General features: G+C 42.4%; 1 non-coding gene across 1 annotated transcript; it reads right to left on the bottom strand.

The window, feature by feature from the left end:
* Nucleotides 1-19936: 19936 nt before the first annotated feature.
* On the bottom strand, nucleotides 19937-20009 carry TRNAK-CUU. Its single transcript has one exon. It is a non-coding gene; the product is annotated as a tRNA-Lys (tRNA).
* Between the last annotated feature and the right edge of the window lie 2186 nt (nucleotides 20010-22195).

Below are 22195 nucleotides of genomic sequence, written 5' to 3'. Positions count from 1 at the left end.
AGAGAAATGACAATCTATGGGCATTAAAACATCTCAATATGAAAGTTAATGTTGAGGTATTGGGCATCTGATTAGCTAAGTGAGAAACAAAGTCAGGCACCTGGTGGGGTGACATGAGATTAGACTCAGCATCCTAGGCCTTTGTGTTCCACCTGTCACTTACCACTGGCTGTGTGGTTCTCCCAGCTTCCCCTATGTTATCTTTGCTCCTCCCAGGCTTGTTGCAAGGGTCAAAGGAGATGATTTATTTCATTTCCCTAAATAGTTCTGCTGAAACTCAGGCACACCAAGGAGCATGTATATCACTGATGGGAAGTGCTCTTGAACCAAAGCTTCCAGGGAGAGGCAGACACTTAAACAGGATGCCAGTCCCAGGTTAGGACCATAAGGAGGAAATGATGAACTCCATCTAGAGGAGATAATGTGTATTAATACACTATACAAAACCAGATAGGAAATCCTCTGAATGTGGGGAGCTGCCAAGATGTGTTGATTCTATCAGCTTATTTTCTAATGATAGAAACAATTCTTAACATCAGGAAGACGGGACATTTCCAGCTGAGGTAATGCTTATTATCTGATAGATATCTAGGAGGAATCTACAGAAGTGTCATGGGTAATCCCATTCTCTTCTATGTTACATCAGTTCTGACCCTATGAACTACCCTTAAGAAAGTTTTTGGGGAAATCTATCTTTTTAAATTAAATGTGGTACAGCATTTGAGTTTCTTGCACTGTGCCCTTCAATTGAGTCTACTGCTAAGGTGAAGAATACAAAAGTTGTTTCTTGAATTAGAAGATCTGAAGCAGATACTGGGTGGTAGGAAGGTATCGTGTGTAGTATCATCCGTATACATGTACACACACGCACTCCTTGCTAAGTATCAGCCCATTAGCATAACAGTGTCACAAGATATCACATGGTTCCTTTGGTCAATCATTCAACAAGAAGATTTACTAATTTAGAAAATATGAGATCAACTCTGGGCTTGTTGCTTCACTGTGCTTCTGAGTTCTCCCAGGGACTCACGGAAAGCATTTTCTTTGATGAATTTGTGGCCGACCATTAGTGGCAGTTGAGCTTTACTGTCTAGAGGCCATATTAGGACATGGGGTTAGGACCATTCTGGGGCCAGGATGACTTGATGTGAGTGGGATAACTGAGGGGCTGTTGCTAGTGTCTGCTGAGAAGTGAAGACACTCTTGGAGACGGAGGGGCGATAATAACAAAAAAGTTGATTTGGAATTTGCTGTTGTTTCTGAGCTCTCCTGTTGGGCCGGGATAGGGGTTAAATTTGTTCCCTGTATTAAGGAGAAAAATGCAAAGAGAGGCCAGAAGCAGAAGAAAGAAGCGGCAGGGAGATCGAGCAGTTTCCTCTGATTATCTCATCATCCTTGTTTAATTACAGAGGCAGAAACTGAGCCTCCGCTAGAAAAACAACAAAAATCAGTGGTACTTGGGGCACACGCACACGCAGCTTCCGGATAAGGGCTGCATCTGCATCTGACCTTGAGTAGAACTTCTCTGGGAAAGGTGGAGGAACAGGCCAGCTTCTTCAGAGCACGTGGAGGCCTTTGCAAGCCACGCCCATTAGACCCAGGCTCACCTGTGGGAGTCTGCAGGGCCTGTCTTTGCAAGCATTTTTATTGGTTCACACTCCCTTTGTCTTCTTGAGTGAAGGGTTGAGGAACTGGCTGGTCCCTTGTACCTTAGAATCGAAGTTTCTCCACTATCTCTGGGCTTAGATGCCTTTGTGTTGCCTTTTGTGTTTGAGGAATGCTGTGCAATCATGGCCTTGCTGTGTAAAGTTCCTTTTCCAATCCTCTCGATGGAGTGTTTTGACTTGAGGTTGAGAGAAGTCAAGGGAAGAAACCTCACAGTTATTGTTCGTAAGAGTCAGGATTTGGTCTTTACTAGCCTGTTTAATCCAAATTCGATGTGTCTCTGAGCTCTTTCTCTGGGCAGTGTTTTCGGCCACTCTGGGGAGCCCCATCTTGCAAGACAGACACATAAATCCTGTCCAAAGTTGACCTTTGGAAATGTTTCCTCCCCTCAAATGTCAATATTTAAAAGAAAAAAATTCTCGGTATATACATGATGCATGCATGTAGGATTTTTTCCTAATGATTCATGGATTTGAGAAATATCATCTTCTGATAGATTTTTGATACATTTTTACAGCTCCATTGAGAGATTATTTTAGTTAAAAAAATGAATTTTGAGGTGACATATGGTAAGGTATATGTTCATTCAAACATTGGAAAGAATCAATGCCTCTGGCAACCTCTGGTGGGCTCTTGGGCAGAGTTCACTGGGCTAACATGGAGGCGACTTCCCGGCTTTACCTTCTGTGTGTTTTTTGCCTTAAAGATTAAATAATTTGTCATCACTTGGAAGCTCTGAGTTGGTTGATTTGGGGTAGGTAAGTATTTATCTTTTGTTCCTTCTGGGTAGTACAGCCTACTGCCTTTGCGTGTTGTTGAGTGGTCAAAGTCATTATTGTCAAACAACCCTGTGACCTGATTGTTTATATACCTACTGTAACTATGTTTTGCTTGAATTTCTGAGGTTAGTCAAAGCAAATATATGTACAATCTAAGATGGCAGTGTGTAAACTAAAACATGTTTTGTCAAAATTGCTGATAATACATTCCTTCAGACAAAAGCCTTAAAGAAAAACTAGCTACTGATACTAGTGGACGGGTTCTTCTGAAAGCCAAAGAGGAATGACAGGACCTTTGGGTTACATACCACTTACTCTGTAACACACAGGTGGGGTCCTTTCCCTGTCCCAAAAGCATGGTGGGTTCATTTGCTACAAAGAGGTGCTATTGGATGAAATAGCAAATATTCTAAATAAATACCAAATCTTCTAAAATAAGCATTAATTTCATAACCCATCAGGTATTGCACATGGCATCATCAAGTAGAAATATTTAGTTTCAAATGAATTATACACACTAAATTTTCTATATGTATGTAAATCTAATTATTGGCAAAGGTATATAAAGTGTTTAGGAAACCATTTTGGGCGGATGATATTAGATAGAACTTTAAAAATCCCACTGACCTTGTTTTACCATAAAAAACCCCCACAACTTTAGGCTTGGTAACATAATACCTGTAATTCCAAAATGGATTGTTCATATTTTAGGATAAGGGGGAATTTGGTCTATACTAAAAGAAAGGCCAACCACCAACTATTCTAGACATTGTATAAATAAACTGTTGCTAATAGTTGGCTTCAGTATTTTTTTTATTTTAATAAATCCTGCCCCTCCATATGAAAACTGCTAATTACAACAGTCTGAGCCATACTGTAGAAGCCAAAATCATTCTTTGTAAGTCTGAGTCTCTTAATAAAAACAAGCTTCCATTCTTGGAAGTGGGCAGGAGTGGATGCTCTCCACTTTGGGAGGTACAACTGGACTTGGGAATCCCTGTTTTAATCCCCAGAAGGTCTCTTTTTTCTTGGGCATTTTTCTTGACTTGCTCCCAACATTTCCATGTCAAGTAATATGTGGGATTTCCTTACAGATCTTCATATTAAAAGGAACCATTAGGCAAATCGTTACCATTTAATCATGCCTCTGCTTTACCCGCACCCCCCGACCCCCCGGAACTCTAGCAGAGTCACAATTGTCTGCTTTGTCCCTATCATTATGTACCTTTATTTCTCTAGGATGCTACAGAAAGATTTGTTTTTTTGTGCCTGAAGTTAGTATGAAGTTAGTATATACTGCTGCCAGGAAAGAAATGGCCTCTTCTTTATTTGCAATATTTTAGCCAACGTGCTGATTTAGCACCCCTGCAGAATATATCTTTCTGTCCTTGGTTTTCCTATTACATTTGCTTGTGCCTCAATTATAGCAATTTTCTACTTTATATTTATAGTTATTTATTAATTTGCCTCTCCCTCTACTATATCCTTACATCCTCAAGATAACATAATTTCTTATTTGGTTCCATAGTATGACAACAATGCTTTGCACATAGTAAATACTCAATAAATTTTGTTGAACTCAAGAATGCATTAAAAATGATTGTCTGATTTTATTAGGCTTTCTTTTTTATTAGGAAATTTATTTTTTAAAAAAGATTCTTATGTATTTATTTATTCATTAGGGACACAGAGAGAGAGGCAGAGGAAGAAGGGAGTCCTATGTAGGACTCGATCCCTGGACCCTGGGATCACACCCTGAGCCGAAGGCAGATACTCAACTGCTGAGCCACCCAGGTGTCCATATTAGGAAATTTGTAAGAGGATCATTGTATTTCCATGCCTTAGTATATCTAAGAAAGGTGCACTTACAGTTAGTCCATTCATAGAAAGAGGCCTCTCTTCCTCTGGGCTAGGGGTATGATACCAAATATCCCTTCTCTGATCTGGTTATGTCATCTTTCATTCTGGACATCATTCACTTTGTACTGGCACTCTCCTCATTTCCTGCTCTTGAGTTCCAGGTGGCATGGTGGAAGGGTTCCAGGAGTTGGAAACAGATGGGAGAAACTTTCAAAATGCAAGACCTGCGCGCATTCTGGTCATTGGAAAGTGGGGTAGGAGTTGGGCTGACTTGGGCATGTGTGTGTGGGGAAAGGCCTGAATACAAATATAAAGCACTTAGCCTGCATCTGCAAAGTAGTGAGCTTTCAATAAACGCTAGCTTTTATTAGTCTTGTCACAAATCAATGAATTATTGAAAGGGATATATCAGAAAACGATCAATAGCAGTACTTCTAACTTCTGATCATACTTTAGCTTGACATTCAATCAATGCTATCAAAACCTGTACTGGCTCAAAGGATTAGATGAAACTGTTCTGTGATCTAAGTGGCTTCCTAAAGGAATGGGGAGCTAAAAAAATCAGGCAGGATTGGACTTTTCAATAATGCTTATATACTGACTTGCAAAAATAATATTGGAACATTTAAAAAAAACTCACACACTTTGCATCAGAGTCCGGGAAATCAGTTTTCCTTTTGCATTTCCTCTTGAGTGCATGTACTGTATTTTTTTTAAAAAAACTTATAACTTTACAAAGTATTTGGAGGAATATGAGGGCAAGGGAGCCAGTTTTGGTTGGGGATCGCTTTCAGCATGCTCCTTTTGTATAGCAAACTATGTCTTACTGTATATGGTTAATGTTAGGAGAAATAGAAGGTCTCTCCAGACATCTTTTCATATCCCAGACTCAGAGTTCCTGTGCCCGAAATCCCATCTGGCATATTTTACTACTTGAATAAACCCTTAACTTCAGGAGTAAGAGTGAAGCCTTTTGGATTTACAAGATAAGTTGAAAGAGATTTTGGAGGAGAGGAAGCCTATCCCTATTCTGTAAAGTTTTTTAGGTATTTTCAATTCTCTATGACAATTGAGGTATCTTCCTTCTCCAATTGTTTTCTTTTTAAAAATTTATTCATTTATTTATTTATTTATTTATTTATTTATTTATTTATTTATTTATTTATTTTAGTAATCTCTGCACCCAACACGGGACTCAAAATCATGATCCAAGATTGGCTCTGACTGAGCCAGCCAGGCACCCTATTCTTTCCCCAATTGTGATTTCAGATTGCATATAGACATCCCAGCTAGTGTTTCACAGAAGAGGACATCTCTCAGTTTCACAGCTCAGTGATACAAAGGGTCACGTCCCCGTTATACGAACAGCATCTTCCCCTGGAACGGCACCTCTAGCTTCAGCTTGTCAGGATTCTCTGCAGCCCTGGGCACTGGGCACCATTTTCCCTTTGAATCTTTCTTTTTCTCTTGGCTTTTATGATATTGGTTTCTCCTGATTCTATTCTTTTTTATTTTTTATTTTTATTTATTTATATGAGAGACACAGAAAGAGAGAGAGGCAGAGATATAGGTAGAGGGAGAAGCAGGCTCCATGCAGGGAGCCAGATGTGGGACTCAATCCTGGGACTCCAGGATCACGCCTTGGGCTGAAGGCAGGCAGTAAACCACTGAGCCACCCAGGCATCCCTTCTGATTCTATTTTTATATTTAATTTTCCACCTTAATTTCCTTCATTGGGCTGTTCTTTTTTATATCTCTGAAATTACTATTAACCCATTTAGTTATTGTCATGGGCTGAATTGTGGCCCCTTCCTCCCCATCCTAACCCCTGGTGCTTCCGAATGTGACTGTGTTTGGAAATGGGGTCTTTAAAGAAGGTAGTTAAGTTGAAGTGTGGTCATTAGGATGGGCCCTGATCCATATGACTGGTGTCCTTATAAGAAGAGGCTGTAGGAGCACAGACCCACACAGAGGGAAGACCATGTGAAGACACAGAGAGAAGATGGCATCTACAAGCCAAGGAAACAGGCCTCAGAAGAAATCAACCCTTGCAATATCTTGAACTTCCATCCTCCAGAGCTGTGGGAAAATAAATTTCTGATGTTTAATCTGCTCCATCTGTGGTTCTTTTGTGATGGCTGCCCTAGCAAACCAGTCATTCATTTGATAAATATTTAGAAGGCCCTGATGAAAAGACCCATGAGACACAGTTCAAGGACAAAATAAATGTGTTGTTTCCTGGGAGAAGACAGATGTATAAGGATGGGGCATAATTCAGAGATATGTGCCCTGAAAGCATTGAGAAGAAATGCTGCTCTATCTCCCTAGCTGCTCAAGGCAAACTTTTGGGGGCATGACTCCTCTGTTACATCTCACATTCAGTTGATCAGGTAATCAGTTTGGCTTAGATGGCTTAAAAATATTTCCCCAATGTGGCCATTTTTCCCCACTCATCTTTTTCCTGGATTAGTGCAAACCTTCTGACTGTTGTTCTGTGTCCATACCCCTCAGCCATCCTCAGCACAACAACCTGGAGATTCTCAAGGTCAAGTCCAGTCACGTCCTGCCTCTACTGAAAGCACTGTACTGGATTCCATTTCACTGACACTAAAAGCTGTGAGTCCACCTGCCTCCTTTGTCTGCCCAACTCTGTGCTGATCCCAGCCCTACCTCTGGCTATGTGCCTTTCCTTCAGCTGTTTCTTGTGGCTAGTATACTCCCACTTTCCATATGTATTTGACCAACTCCCTCATTTCCTTTAAGTCTTTGCTCACATGTCACTTTCTCAACAAGGTCTGTCCTGGCCACTTGATTTCATCTGACAACCTGATCCCTTGCCCGCTGGCCCTGTTTCCCCTTGGTAATCCCATCGTTCCATAATTTACTTTTTTTCTTCCTGGGGCACTGAAAATCCTAACATGCTTTATATTTTGTCTATTTACTGTCAGTCTCCTTCCTCACCACTACCTAAGAACATAGATTCCATCAGGAAAAAGCTTGGGATGCTTGTCTGTTTTGTTCAGGGAGGCATCATGGAGAACAGGTGCGTGGATGGGGCTGGATACACACTGTGACTTTTGTGATTAAGACGCCGGATCCCAGTGGCGCAGAGGTTTAGTGCTACCTGCACCCAGGGGTTTGATCCTGGGGACCCTGGATCGAGTCCCATGTTGGGCTCCCTGCATGGAGCCTCCTCCCTCTGCCTGTGCCTCTGCCGCTCTCTCTCTGTGTCTCTATAAATAAATAAAATAAATAAAATCTTAAAAAAAAAAAAAAAGACACCGGATCCCATCTGTTGAGGGGAACACATGCAGAGGGAACTTGGTTTCTTCTGATTCTATTCTTATATTTAATTTTCCAACTTAATTTCCTTCATTGGGCTGTTCTTTTTTATATCTCTGAAATAACTATTAACCCATTTAGTTATTGTCATGGGCTGCATTGTGGCCCCCTCCTCCCATTCATATGTTACTTATCTGCAAAGGGCTGAAAGCCCCAGGGGCTGTGAGTGGTTAGTGGGGGAGGAGTGAGTGAGGTTGGTGGGCAAGTCCAGGTTCCTGAAAGAGCTCAGGGCAAGATGGAGGATTTGGATTTCGTCTTGGAGTCAGGAAGAATCTTTGGAGATGTTTTGCAGGTAAGCAACAGGGATAGATTAGTAGGTTGAAGTGATTATCCTGGTAGCAGAAGGAATGAGACAAGGCAGGGAGGCTGGGTAGGAGACTGATGCAAGAATTCAGATAAATAAAAATGAGGCCTTGGGATGGGGCCCATCTCCTTGGACACTGTTCTCAAAGGCATGGTTTGAAACCCAGGCTGGCAGGGCTCCTCCTGAGCTTTAACTCCTTCCGTGGTTTCCCTTGACCCCACAGGGTGAATTTCAATCTCCCTAATACTTAAGCCTTCGAGATTTGGCCTCTCCCTAGTGCTCCTCTTCCTAGACTCTGGGATCTAGGAAACCAATAAATCAAACCAACCAACAAAAAGCCCTCAACTAACATTTATTGAGAACTCATCAAGTCCAAGTGATGTGCTAACATGTTTATACTTAACTTACTTAAATCTGTAAAGCCTCCCTATTGAAAGTTTAAGGAATGTGCCGATGGCCACAAAGCTAGTCAGTGGTGGAACTCAAATTCAAAGTCAGGTTTGTTTGATACCAAAAGCCTTGTAATTCTCAGAAAGCACAGATTTACTTCACAACTCTGATTCTTGTATTTACCCTTTTATTCTTATCATACTCAACTGTAATAGATTTATTTATGTATCTACCTATTCTCCTGGATTGTGGATTCCTTGAGACCAAGGATGTGTCTTATTCATAGGGTGACCACACATCGCCATTTTCCCAGGACGATCCAGGCCTACACCTGGATAGGTTTTAGGCTCCCTCTTCTACTCTTAAAAGTGTCCTGGTTTGGATGAGGAATTATACGGCTACTTACTTCCTCATCTTTGTTCTCCCAGAGAATGCATAGTTCCTGGGATATAGGAGGTGCTTAAGATACGTCTTTGAGTGAAGATGATGAACTCTTTTATTCTGTGAAGATGGTGTAGGGACCATATCATCATTTGAGTTATTGGTATATGAAGAGGAAAAGATGAGGATATGCTGACTGTCTCTGGCAGAACACACTCAAATCAGAATCTCATCGGTTAGCCCCACAGCCATGTGGCAGCCATGGAGGCAGGATGTTGGATCTCTCTTTAAGAAAGCCTGTATCCATTGTAAAGAGGTATTAGAGCCTCCAGCATTTTCTGCTTTCAAGCCATGACCACGCATTCCCTGGACAGTTGCCAGGCAGTGATGGAACTAGGCAGAGACTCCAGGGCCTGGCCCTTGGTGCCGGACGAGGGACTCCAGCAGTCATCTCTGGCTGAGACTCTGTAAGCTCTGCATTGTGGGTGTCCCGATTCTGCTCCTCTTTCCTGTCACAGGTGTCAGAACTGCATTCTGATCTGGGGGTTTCTGCTGCAGGAGTCTGATCACACCCTGTATCTTTCACAAGTGCTCCTCGAACAAGCCTCTCAGAGTCCTCCCTTTTTAGTGTCTGCTTTCTGAAGGACCCAACCTGATACAGTTGACACTAGGCCTGAATCAAAGGAGAGGGGTGCCAGGATGGTGTTTGGGACTGAGTTACTCACTCGACTGGCAGTGATACCTGGAGCAGGATGATCTCTGGCACAAGGTAGTGACTCAATCACTAAAACACTGGGAACATGGTCACTTGGGAAAATATTCCAGCAGTGGTGGCAGCCTTGGCTGGAGAAAGGATGCAGGCATGTGAGAAGTTAGAGATACAAGATATACAAGGACCATGGAATCGGCTGGTTGTTGCCAATATGCATAGATGCCTTACAGTGGGCTAAGGAGCAGCTACAGATAGTTAGGGAATAACCAAGGGTGAAGGTCAGAGGGCCTCTTAGAGAGATCTGTTCCTGGAGTCAGGGTAGAAAAAGCAGAAGACCAAACTCAGGACTTAATGGGCTTACCTAGGTTCAAAGACAATCGCCATTATGCCAAGGTCAAGGCCTTGGCTGGGAACATGTGGGACACTTACAGTTGGGATAGGGACATGTATGCCTCCAAATATTTTGGCTCCTCAGACTCCTCTGAACCCTTAGAGCTGCAGAGATGGTTTACCCTTTCTTATTACAAACTAAGATTCCCCTTGTGTGGGATCACACCGCAGAGTCCTGTCCCCACAAGGCAAGAAGGGCCTCCTTAGCATCCCTGTCTCCTGGTAAGTTAGAGAGAGAATATACTCCTGTTCCCTTGACTGCAAAAATTAGCCAACATCCTTTGTCAGGAATTTGGATTGGATTTTGAGAATGCTTGATCCAGAGGGGTGGAACATAAGACTGGATAGGAGAGAGTTGATGGATTTTGGAGCACTTTCTCAGATATAAGACTTAACCCCTTGACCCCTTGGCAAAGACCCCAGGGGATGGTACAGACCTGCCATTTGGCTGGTTCCTAAAAGCCTGGAGACAGGCCCCTGCTGAGCAGCATTAGAAGTCCCTGGCTCTGGGATCATTGCAACAGGTGGATAGTGGCCTGGAATGTGACAACCTGATAAGGGAGATGGTTGTGCGGTGGGTTGCAGATTGGTTGCTTTGTGCTTGAAAAGCACTTTCACAGACAAGTTGTTTACCTCTCTAGAAATCAGCTACCCCTGGGAGGAGAGGGACAGTCCCTCCAGGGCCCAAGATGTCAAAGTATCAGAATACAGGAAATAAAAGACATGGTTAATATAACTTCAGGAGGCAATATTGTTTTCTTTTTACTATTTTGAGCAAAAGAAACACTTTCAGCAGCTTCAACTTGACCTTCCCCCACTATGACCAAAGTTTAGCCAAAGACCTAGTGGCAGGGTGATTCAAACTGGCAAGAAAGTCAAGACCAATTATGTATTCAGAGTTTGGACAAATGATCACAGGGCAAGAGATCCATGGCATTAATGACATAGGAGTAATAGGTTCTATTATATCTCCACTTATTTCACTCACTTGACCATGGTAGGAACTGACTAGATCCTAAAGAATGATTGTAGGCTGCCAAGTGTTCAACCAAGTAGTAGGGACCAGAGCTGTGTGTCTGAGGGGATATTTCTGCTACCACAGAATAAGGTGGCCTTGGGGACCTCGTGTGCAAACTTTGATTTGACAAATGCCTTCTTTCCTATCCCAATCAAGAAGGATTAGAAAAAGGTAATAATTGTATGGAGCAGCTAACAATATACAGTGGCTGATTTGCCCTCAGGATATGTTAACTGTCCCATGTACCTTGTCATAATATCCTGACCACGTAGTTATCCTTGAAAACAACATATTACCCTATGACATCAACACTAGTAAGCTGACTAGGCAGGATAAACAAAAGGTGGCTGGAAACATGCTCCAGAGGTCGAGAGATAAACTTTTGAAGATTTAAGACCCTGCCATGTCAGTAACGTTTTTATTTTTTATTTATTTTTGTTTTTTAATTTTTTTGTCAGTAAAGTTTTTCATGGTTCAGTGGTCAGACACATATTCTCTCTCTCTCTGGGTTTGTGTATACACACACACACACACACACATACATACACACATATGTATATAAATAAACTATCTCTATATGTTCTCTCCCTATATATATTCATATTGGTTCTGTTTTTCTGGAGAACACTGACTAACATAGGGCCTGTAGAACTACCTGAAGGAAGAGGAAGGAATTCAAACTTGGTTTCTAGATGGGTTGGCAACTTTGTGTGGAAGAAGTGTTCTGAGGTAAAACTCAAGAGGAAAGGCCTAGAAAGGCAGCAAAGACTGAAAAATCAGAGGCAAAGAAGTCTTGGAGATAAAGGCATATAGGTGGACATAGGGAAGTAGGAATAAAGTCTGAGGAGTTTTATATCACAGATTAACAACCTCCAGGAAGCATTCAACATGGAAGGGACACTGACCCAAGTAGACAAAATGACATGGCCAGTTGACATTAGCCTGCTTTTGTAATCAGCCATCCTAGAACTGGCATAATGGGCACATGGATGAAGTGGCCATGATGGCAGAGATGGAAGATGCACATAGGCCCACCATTGTGGACTCCCACTTACCAAGATTGATCTAACTATTGCTGTCTCTTCCAGCCATATATGATGCTGGGCCCCTATATGGCACAATTCCTCGAGAAGACCAACCAGCCACTTGGTGACAAATTGACTATGTTAGCTGCCTTCTCTCCTGGAAGAGCTCATGATTTATCTCAAGAATAGACCCATATTTCAGGTATGAAGTTACTTTTCTTATTCATAAAGTTTCAGCCAGCACTACTATCTGGTGGCTTATGAGGCTGTTGATCAACAAGCACAGAATCCTATACATCACAACATCCACCAAGGAATCTTTCATAGCAAATGAGGTTCAGGAATGGGCCCACAGTGAAGGATCCACTGGTCTTATGATATGCCACACTGTCCAGAGGCTGCTGACTGGGGCTCCAGCTTGGAGGCCGTACTCTGGTAGAGTGGCATATATTCCTTGCAGACAATGCTAAGACCTACTGATTTAGAAACCTCTTTCTGGCATTCTGTCTCCAGTAGGAAGAACACATGGGATCCAGAACCAAGGAGTGGTGGCAAGAGTGACCCTACTTGTTACCATTCACAATGACCCAGTGGGAAACTTTGTGTTTCTTCTTCTCAGGACCCCTCAGGGTTAGAGGTTCCCTGCTAGGGGACTCAGCAATGTTCTTATTGAATTACAAGCTATGACTTTGGGCCTGGACAAGAAAAGGAGTCACCATCTTGGCAGGGATAATTGAACCTGATCAGAAGAAAGAGGTAGGGCTGCTAATACCCAGTGGAGGCAGAGAGGTGAATGACTCAGGTGCCTCTTTTGTATTTCTTAGCCCATGAACAGACAAGTGCAATCATCCCAGCCTGAGAATCCTATGGCTCCCCAGGATCCTAGAAACTAGAGTTTGGGTCATACCACCAGCAAAGCCACCATGATCAGTGGAGGTAGAGGTGAGAATTCAAATGGATAATGAAGGGGAGAGAAGGGGAGTGTCAGGGGCAGTCCTGAGACCAACTGTAGTTGGTACCACTAACTCCCTCTCTTAAGGTTTCCCTTAAAAAGAGAGCCTAGGGGATTTTTGGTAGAGCTGCTCTGAAAAACATGTATGGAGAAGTAAATCCATGAGGCAGAGGGATGGACTATGGCAGGCATTGGGGTGTATTGTTTAGATCTTCATTAAAGAAAGCAAGCCCGGGACAACAGGAATGCAGTCAAGGAGAATCCCCAGCTGAAGCATCTTTAAGATCTGCCTCAGCTGAGCCAAGATGACACATTTCCCAGGCAGCTCCCAGCCACTGACTGGGCACAGTGATCATGACTGTCCTGTGGGACTCTTCCAATAGGTAATCTTTTTTTTTTTTTTTTTTTTTTTTTTAGAAAGAGAGAGTGCAAACATGAGTTGGAATAGGGTGGGGGAAGAGGGCAAAGGGAGAGGTGGGAGACAATCTCAAGCAGGCTCTATGCCCAGAGCAGAGCTCCATCTCACGACCCTGAAATCATGACCCGGGCTGAAATCAAGAGTTGGATACTTAACCAACTGAGCCACCCAGGCACCCCTCCAGTAGGTAATCTTTGCTCCAGAGCTCTCTATCAGGTCAGCCATGATCTGAGGCTCTCTCTGCTCCAATCTGGTTTCCTACCCCCTCCCCTATTACAGGTGTCAGATCTGAACCATGGTCTGAACCACCACCCATCTTCAGTCTCCCCAATGTGTTTTTCACAAACATCTTTCCCCTCATCCTTGAAACTTCTTGCCCTTCGAACTCAAGCTCACTGTCTGCTTTCCTTGAGATCCACTGTCACAATGCTCAAGTCAGCTGGTTATAGTCAGTTTAGCCACAGATAACAGCAGTAAGATGTAGTAAGTGGCTAGCAGAGGCATGCTGACACATGGAAATATTTATGGCCATTTAAAAAGTTGATTCACAAAGTAGTACCAGATTTTCTTATTACAGTTTTTTTTTCTTTTTTAAATTCAGGGGCTGTTTTACAGTCAAACTATTCTGGAAGTTGAACAGGAAAACTAAATTGGAGGTAAATGTAAGTTAATTACAGATGCAAAATTTTTGTTTTAAATTTAAGCATCCACCCCACTTCTTTTACCCAGAATTGGGTTAGTGTTCTGTGGATTACACACAAACCTTTCTTGCTTATTATGGAATTTACTTTTCTTATTTCTGAAATGTAGGGGCAACAAACCCAAACTGTTCTCACATTTAGACTAAATACTTTCAATGGCCGAGCCACTTCCTCTTAAAGGCTTGCTAGTCACCCCAAATTAAAGATGGTTGTGGATAAATTCCTTGCCTTCCATTTCAACCTCTCTTGCCTTTCTGATTTCCTGTACTGTTGTGGCACCATGATTATCAACATTCAGTAGGTTCAGACAGTAGCATTGCAAGTGGCTGCCATTCTGCTATATTTGGGATCCTTGACAAGAATCAGTCTGTAGGCTCCTTACAATGCTTGTGACAAGAGTGGAGGTGGGCAGCTCTGTTTTGTGTTTCTCATTCAGATACTTTAGTGTATGAAATCAGTTTCCCAAAATAACTTTTATACAACAAACATTGTCATTTACTTCAGATCTTTTAATTGTCTCCCCATCATCCAATTTCTTTTTCCTTTATAGCTTCAAGCCATGGTGTCTTGGTCCATTTGGGCTGCTATAGTGAAATACCACAGGCTGGGTAGCTTGTAAACAACGGAAATTGATTGTTCACGGTTCTGAAGGCTAAAAGTCCAAGATCAGGGCGCCAGTGTGGTTGGGTGAGGGTTCCCTTCTGGGCTGCAGTTCTTACATGGCAGATGGGCTAGGGAGCTTTCTGGGGTTGGTTTTTTTTTTTTTTTTTTAAGATTTTGTTTATTTATTCATGAGAGACACAGAGAGAGAAAGGCAGAGACACAGGCAGAGGGAGAAGCAGGCTCCTTGCAGGGAGCCCGATGTGGGACTCTATCACACCCTGAGCCAAAGGCAGACAGACGCTCAACCTCTGAGCCACTCAGGCATCCCTCCCTGGAGTCTTTTAGAAGAGCACTGATCTCATTCACAAGACCTCCACTCTCATGACCTTAGTTATATCCTTAAAGGTCCCATCTCCTGGTACTATCCCAGTGGACACAGGCTTTCAACATATGAATTTGGGGGAGGGGGAGGGTACAAACATTCAGATGATATCACATGGACTTTGAAATTTGTTGCATCTTTACATATCAATCTTCTCCCTGTTTCTGTATTTATGAGTTTTTTCCCATCTTACATTCCAGCCAAGCCAACATCCTCAACATCCCCTGCCTTTTGTCTTTTGCTGAATATTTCCAGACTGTTTTCCAGTCCTTCTTGGTTTATCAATATCTCTTTCAGTCTTTGGATGTCCTTCTTAAGACCCCTTTTCTCCTAAAGGTCTATTCCAACTGCCTCCAAATTATTTCTTTTTCTTTAGTCATTATCTTTTTTTAAAAAATATTTTATTTATTTATTCATGAGAGGCAGAGAGAGAGAGAGAGAGAGAGAGAGAGAGAGAGAGAGAGAGGCAGAGACATAGGCAGAGAGAGAAGCAAGCTCCATGCAGGGAGCCCGATGCGGGACTCCATCCCGGGACTCCAGGATCGTGCCCTGAGCGGAAGGCAGGCGCTAAACCGCTGAGTCACCCAGGGATCCCCCTTTAGTCATTATCTTAATGCTTCCTTATTCTTCAGCTTGTTTGTACAAGTGTAATGACACATGTACTTGGCCAGAACATAAAGCTTGAGAGAAGCAGCTGGCAAAATCACCCATTTCTTGTTTTATATAACTACAGCCAAACTACCGTAGCTTCATTTATCATCACAGGTGTGTGTGTGTGTGTGTGTGTGTGTGTGTGTGTGAATAAATGAAAATATGCTTGAAAAGCACCATCTTTTGGGGCACCTTGGGGGCTCAGACAGGCAAGCATCCAACTGTTGATTTTGGCTCAGGTCAGGATCCCAGGGTTATAAGATTAAGCCCTGCATTGGGCTCCACACTCAGTGGGGAGAGTCTGATTGAGATTCTCTCTCCCTCTCCTGCTCTGTCCCTCCTCCACTCTCTCTCTCAATAAATAAATAAAATCTTAAAAAAAAAGAAAAGCACCACCTTATATTTGTAGATTGAAGGATATTTGTCAAATATTTGTCTTGTTTATGGGGATTATCTCGTTGTTTGCTGTCAGAACTGAGGGCTCTATTTAAGTTAACAAATAACTATACTGTAGGTAACGAGAGCATGAATACTTCTCCGTTCTGAGGTGTCAGATGCCATGTCCTCTGTAGTTAGAACACATCCATGAGAACCTGCACAAGGAAGCTTCTGAAGCTTTCATTTATACCAACGTGTTTGTATGTACTTATTTATTCATACTCCACCAAGTCAGGCCTCTGGCATCCTATATTGCCTTTTTGTTCTCAGTTCTTGCTAATAGACTGAATATTTGTGTTTGTCCAAAGCTCATGTCGAATTCTAATCCCCAATGTGGTGGTAACATGGCTCATGAGCAGAGTCTTTATGAATGGGATTAGTGCCCTTATAGAAGAGACCCCAGGGAATGCTTTCACCCCCTCCTCCATGTGGTAACACACAGAGAGGAGGGTCATCTATGAACCAAGAAGTAAGTAAGTCCTCACCAGACACTAAATCCTCCAGCATTTTGATCTTGGACTTACCAGGCTCCAGAACTCTAAGAAATAAATTTAGATAGTTTATAAGCCACTCCGTCTATGGTATTTTTGTTATAACACCTTGAATGGACTAAGACACTGTCAAAATTCAGTAAATGATTATCTCTAAATTTTAATTCTATTTTTAAATTATTTTTTATTATTTTTTAAAATGTTTTTTTTAAATTTTATTTTATTTATTTATTTATTTATTTATGATAGTCACAGAGAGAGAGAGAGAGAGGCAGAGACATAGGCAGAGGGAGAAGCAGGCTCCATGCACCGAGAGCCCGACATGGGATTCGATCCCGGGTCTCCAGGATAGTGCCCTGGGCCAAAGGCAGGCGCTAAACTGCTGCGTCACCCAGGGATCCCTAATTATATATTTTTTAAAGGTTTATTTATTTATTCATGAGAGACACAGAGAGAAAGGCAGATACATAGGCAGAGGGAGAAGCAGGCTCCCTATGGGGAGCCCAATGTGGGACTCAATCCGAGGACCCGGGATCATGATCAGAGCCAAAGGCAGATGCTCAACCACTGAGGCACCCAGTTGCCCTTATTCTTTTTTTTTTTTTTTTAATACTTGATTTATTTTTTCATGAGAGACACACAGAGAGAGGCAGAGACACAGGCATAGGGAGAAGCAGGCTCCCTCCAGGAAGCCCGATGTGGGACTTGATCCCAGGACCTTGATCACGACCTGAGCCAAAGGCTGATGCTCAACCACTGAGCCACCCAGGTGCCCCTAAATCTTGATTCTTGACTTCAGTTGCATGTAACACTCTCTCATTCTGCACACTGGAATTGTCTGAAAGTCAGCTTCAAGCCAAACAGGAATGAGAAAAATCTAGATTCCAGTGTTTGCTCATAGCCATAGCATCTGCATCTCGGGAACAGAAGGCAGAAGTTTTAAGTGTTCTGTCAACCGCAATCAGATGAAAAGATCAGTTGTTCATAAGACAGTTAGGTGATGATGGCTCTAAAGTTGGCTTCCGTATAACTGGTAAATACACATTTCCTTTCCTGGTTTGTTCCTTCAGTGAAGAAGTCACAATCAGAGTGCCTTTTAGTCTAAGTGCTAAACTGTTCTATTAGCTTTTTTGTCTATTGTAATAATTGTTGCATCAGGCAAGGATTAAATTGGATTTGTGTGTTGTGATCTACTTCAGAGCAGGAGAGGAAATGTCTCTCTTCTGAGAGTCATCACTCTGTGGAACACTTAAAACTCTAGTAGACAAAATGTCCGAGAACATTCCATAGAGGACTCTTAATTGGTGATCTGCCTCCTTGCCATTTAGAATTATAAAGTGGGTATGTGTTCTGCAGCCTTTAGTCTCTGGACCTCTTTTAAATCTTGATCCCCAAATCCTAATGAGATAAATAGCCTCTTGTTTTTACAAGTATGTGAAAGTTGTTCCAAAACTTTTAGATTTCATAGACTAATACATTTTCAAAAAATGTTTTGCTTGAACACCAATAAAAAAAAAAGAATAACAACAACAACAAAAAATGTATTGCTTAAGAACATATGCTTAAAATATTCTTTCTTTTCTTTCTTTTTTTTTCCCAGCCAGGTAAGGACAGTTTAAGAGTCTACCCCTCCCCCATGTGAGTTAAAGTTAAATGTGAGTAAAAGTTAAATCTTGATTAGTCTAAGGCTGTAAATCAGCATCCCTGACAGTGATTGGTTTAAGGATAGACACTCGATCTTATTCTGGACAACGATGTGCATGGGGAAGCCGGCTAGGGGATATGCTGTCATTTTCCATTTGCTTCTTTTCTTCCAGAACAATTTTCTGTCTTTGTCTGCCTTTCTGAGTGCCCCAGGAGGCTGGCTTCTATAGATTTCATGAAGGCTCCTTCGTCTGCTGTTTTGCTCTGAATTTAGCTAATGCAGGAACTGACAGGAGCTAAGAGTTTTTATGACTCTACTCCCCTCTTCCTGGCTGCAATCTTGCCAGCAGTTTCATCCCTCTGAGACCTAGGCTCTGTCGGGCCACCTCCCTTCCTCTGAGACAGCTCTCATTACAGGGGTGGGAACTTCAGTCCTTCTTGTCCTTTCAGGACCTGAAGTAGTAATAGTTCCCTGATATTACTAATCCTTGACACTTCACCATCTCTTGTTGGTCTGTCCCCTGAACTCTGCCCACGGTCGCTACATTGTCCCTCCATCAAATGCACTTTGGTTAAATTCTGTGAGTGTAGCAGCTCTTCCCTGCCCAAATCTTGACTGATAGAGGGCCCTTTTGGTAATGGTTGTTAAAAAGAGACACAGAGGAAGACCCAGTTCTTTATGTACTGGAGGTTGCTGTGTCTGCAGGTGACCTCAGGACCTTTATGGCTGCTATTTTGAAAAATGGAGGAGCTAGGTTGATGGAAACAAACACTATAGATAGTAAAGCAGGAAGATGGAAGCAGTTATGTCTTTGAGGCTGCTGTGCCTTTGAATGAAGCAATTTTGGAGATGCTCTGCATTGAGACAGCATGCTGTACAACCTAAGACATTTCCATCTTGTTTATGCCACTTTGAGTGGTGGTCTTGTGTTTCATGAAGTGGAGAGTTTTCTCAAGGCAGATGAAACACTTGAACAGGGTGCAATAACAAAATGAAGGAGTGAGGGTGGGGGAATCTGCTCAAGTAGAGTGAACAGAGATACATTCAAAATGCCTTGGATAATGGAAAGAGATGCACAGTGTTCATCGAGAGATGAGCAGATGGGAAAAGGATCAGCACTATTTCAAACAGAAGAGAGAACATTTTAATTCTAAACCCATAGAAAGAACAGAAATAGAATACATGGCAGGTAAGAAATTTAAATAGAATATTTGAGACACGGGTCTTATTTTTCTCAGTGTTTGGTAAGTAGCGGTATAGATGGTGTCTTTATCTGTGGGTTTTTGACAAGACATGTTTCTGGTAAAGAAGTAACAAAACACTCATTGCTGTCTTATAGGAGGGATTTCAGCCATTTTAGACATGGGGTAAAGTCAGTGAAACTTGGCCATAGCTTCCTGTTCCTACAAGACTGCCCACAGGAAATTGTGTCCAGCTTCCCCAATTTGCCCTCAGGGCAGTATCCCCATTCTGTTCTCGGCCTCACCTGCTCTTGGCAGCTCTGTTGTGGCCCTGCTCACAGGCCCCGGCTTCTTTCCCACCCTGGCCTTCCAGGTTGGCTTGCTCTGTGCTCTCTGACATGTGATCTTGAGCCAGGACTTCTTCCTCTTCTTTACTCTTCCACCTGGGTTTTCTGCCCAAGGATTCCCTAGAGAATTCTCCCACCATCTTTGAACCATCATTGCTGTAATTTTTGTTTTGGTAAGCTCTTCCTGTCAGAAAAATATTGTAATTTTGAAAAACCAATATTCTCAAATGTATTTTAAGTCAATTTTTAAAGTAATCTCTATACCCAGCATGGGGCTTGAACCCATGACCTCAAGATCAAGAGTCTCATGCTCTACCCACTGAGCCAGCTGTGCACCTCTATTTTAAGATGGCTTTCATTTCAAAAACTGTTGTCTATGAAATTATTTTTCCTAAGTTATACATGCTGCCTGAGCTGACATATGGGATAAATTCCCCTAATTCTAAGCCTTCATCTTTCCCTGCCCTCTTGCTTCTTTTCACTTCCTTTGACTCCCTGCCTTCTCAATTCTGACTCCCTTTGACCCCTTCCTATCCAACCTCAGAAGGGAAGTGGAATGGAGAAATGAGAACATAGGAGGAGAAAGAGAGACCAAAATGGTCATTTTCAGTGAAAGTCAGACGACTTAAGAGAGAAGATCTGCGAGGCTTGCTGTTTCATGATCCCACTAACCTAACTTCAGACCAGTGGGAGGAGTACAAGTGTGGTATTCCTTCTTGGGTGACTGTTTGCATGAGCAATGCTGGATTTTGCAGCCATGGGTGAAAATTATTCTATGAAAATTATAGAATAATCCCCTGACTCACCAATTTACTAGGTAAGTCAAGGAAAACGATCAATTCATCCCCTGAAAATAAATTCTTTTTATTGGAAGATAGTGCATATGTTGGCACTGAAGAAATGCTTTCTGAAGAGGTGGGTGCAGGCAGGCCAGGAGCCACTGAGGTCTGGAAGCCTTTCCAACTGTGCAGTTGGCAAGTTCTTGAACAAGAACACATGTGCTGAGAATCCACAGAGTCAGATACTTTCACTGTAGGGGAGGATGTTAAAGGTTATAGCTCTCAAATGGGAAACTTGCTCCTTGCCATGCATCATGCAAAATGAAAGCCAGCCCTGAGAGCCCCAGTCACAAAGATCTTGGGCACTGTCTTGGATTCCTCTCTTTTACCTACCTGGCTTTGGGACCTTCAAGAATTTGCTTAGCTTCTCTAGACTTTCAACATCATTATCCATAACACTGACATAATCTTGTTCTGCTCACCTCTTTGGGTGGCCGGGATCAAGAGATACAAAATGATTTCATGTTGTGAAGTGTAGCATTCTACATACACACATGGTACCATTGAGATTTTTCTCTGACGTGTGACCCATTTACAAGCTTCCTCAGGACTATGATCTCTACTGGCTCTTTTCTTTTTCTTTTTTTTTTTTTTAAGATTTTATTTATCTATTCATGAGAGAGAGAGAGAGAGAGAGAGAGAGAGGCAGAGACACAGGCAGAGGGAGAAGCAGGCTCCCAGGACCCTGGGATCACACCCTGAGCCAAAGGCAGACCCTTAACCACTAAGCCACCCAGGAGCCCCAATTTCCCTTGGTTCTTTAGAGGATCTCCAGCTGCCATTTCATTTCTCTGCCTCTTATGCTTAAAATTCTCTCGGGTCAGGCTCCCCCACCCTCAGCCCCGCCTGGAGGTAGGTAGTGACCTCCACCTTGCACACTCTGGGCTCAGTTTTCTACCGCATGAGGCTGCACAACATCCAGGAAAAGTGTGATGCCTGAATATAACCTTGTATGGTTCCCACTATACTGCTCATGCTGGACCTGGCCTTTCCTTTCTTCAAGCTTTCCTTCTATCCCCTTGTCCCTGCCCTTGTTCGGCACACACGACCTATGGCCGGCTCCCCTCCCAGTGAGAATACTCAGCTCACTGAGTATTCTCGGTTCCCCTAAGTCCCTCACTGGCCCTGGCACAGAGATTGTGCAGAGAAATATTTGCCTTGATTGTTGAATTTATTGCTATGCTCTAGATCCTAAAATAAGATGAGTGAAAGAACGTGTTTGCTAAACAGGAGCTCTCAGTACAGTGAGTGACACAAATGTGGACACAGAGAATATTTGCCATTTGATGTGATAGGTGTGATCAAGGGGGGAAGTCAACTCTGAGGCTGCATAAGGCTTAGGAAAGATTTCTTGGGAAAGGGAACATTTGAAGCAAGTTGATGAACCTCTGCCAAAATCTAAAAAAGCATATTAAAACAATAACGGAAAAAATAAAAACAAAAAAACAAAAAAAATAAAACAATAATGGTAGGTAGTAGAATAATGGAAAAATATGTGAAAATGGTAATACTGGTGGCCTTTGGTTTTTAGCTTGGTGAAAATTTTTTTTCTATTTTGATATCTCCAAATATTCCATCATGAATTTATTATTTTTTTATAAAAAGTTAAACAATAACTTGGTGGGAATTATTCTTTACGTACACACACACACACACACACACACACACACAAGCACAAGCC

Source organism: Canis lupus, chromosome 2, assembly GCF_011100685.1.
Source record: "Canis lupus familiaris isolate Mischka breed German Shepherd chromosome 2, alternate assembly UU_Cfam_GSD_1.0, whole genome shotgun sequence".
Classification (NCBI taxonomy): domain Eukaryota; kingdom Metazoa; phylum Chordata; class Mammalia; order Carnivora; family Canidae; genus Canis; species Canis lupus.
This window is presented reverse-complemented; position numbering and strand designations above follow the sequence as displayed.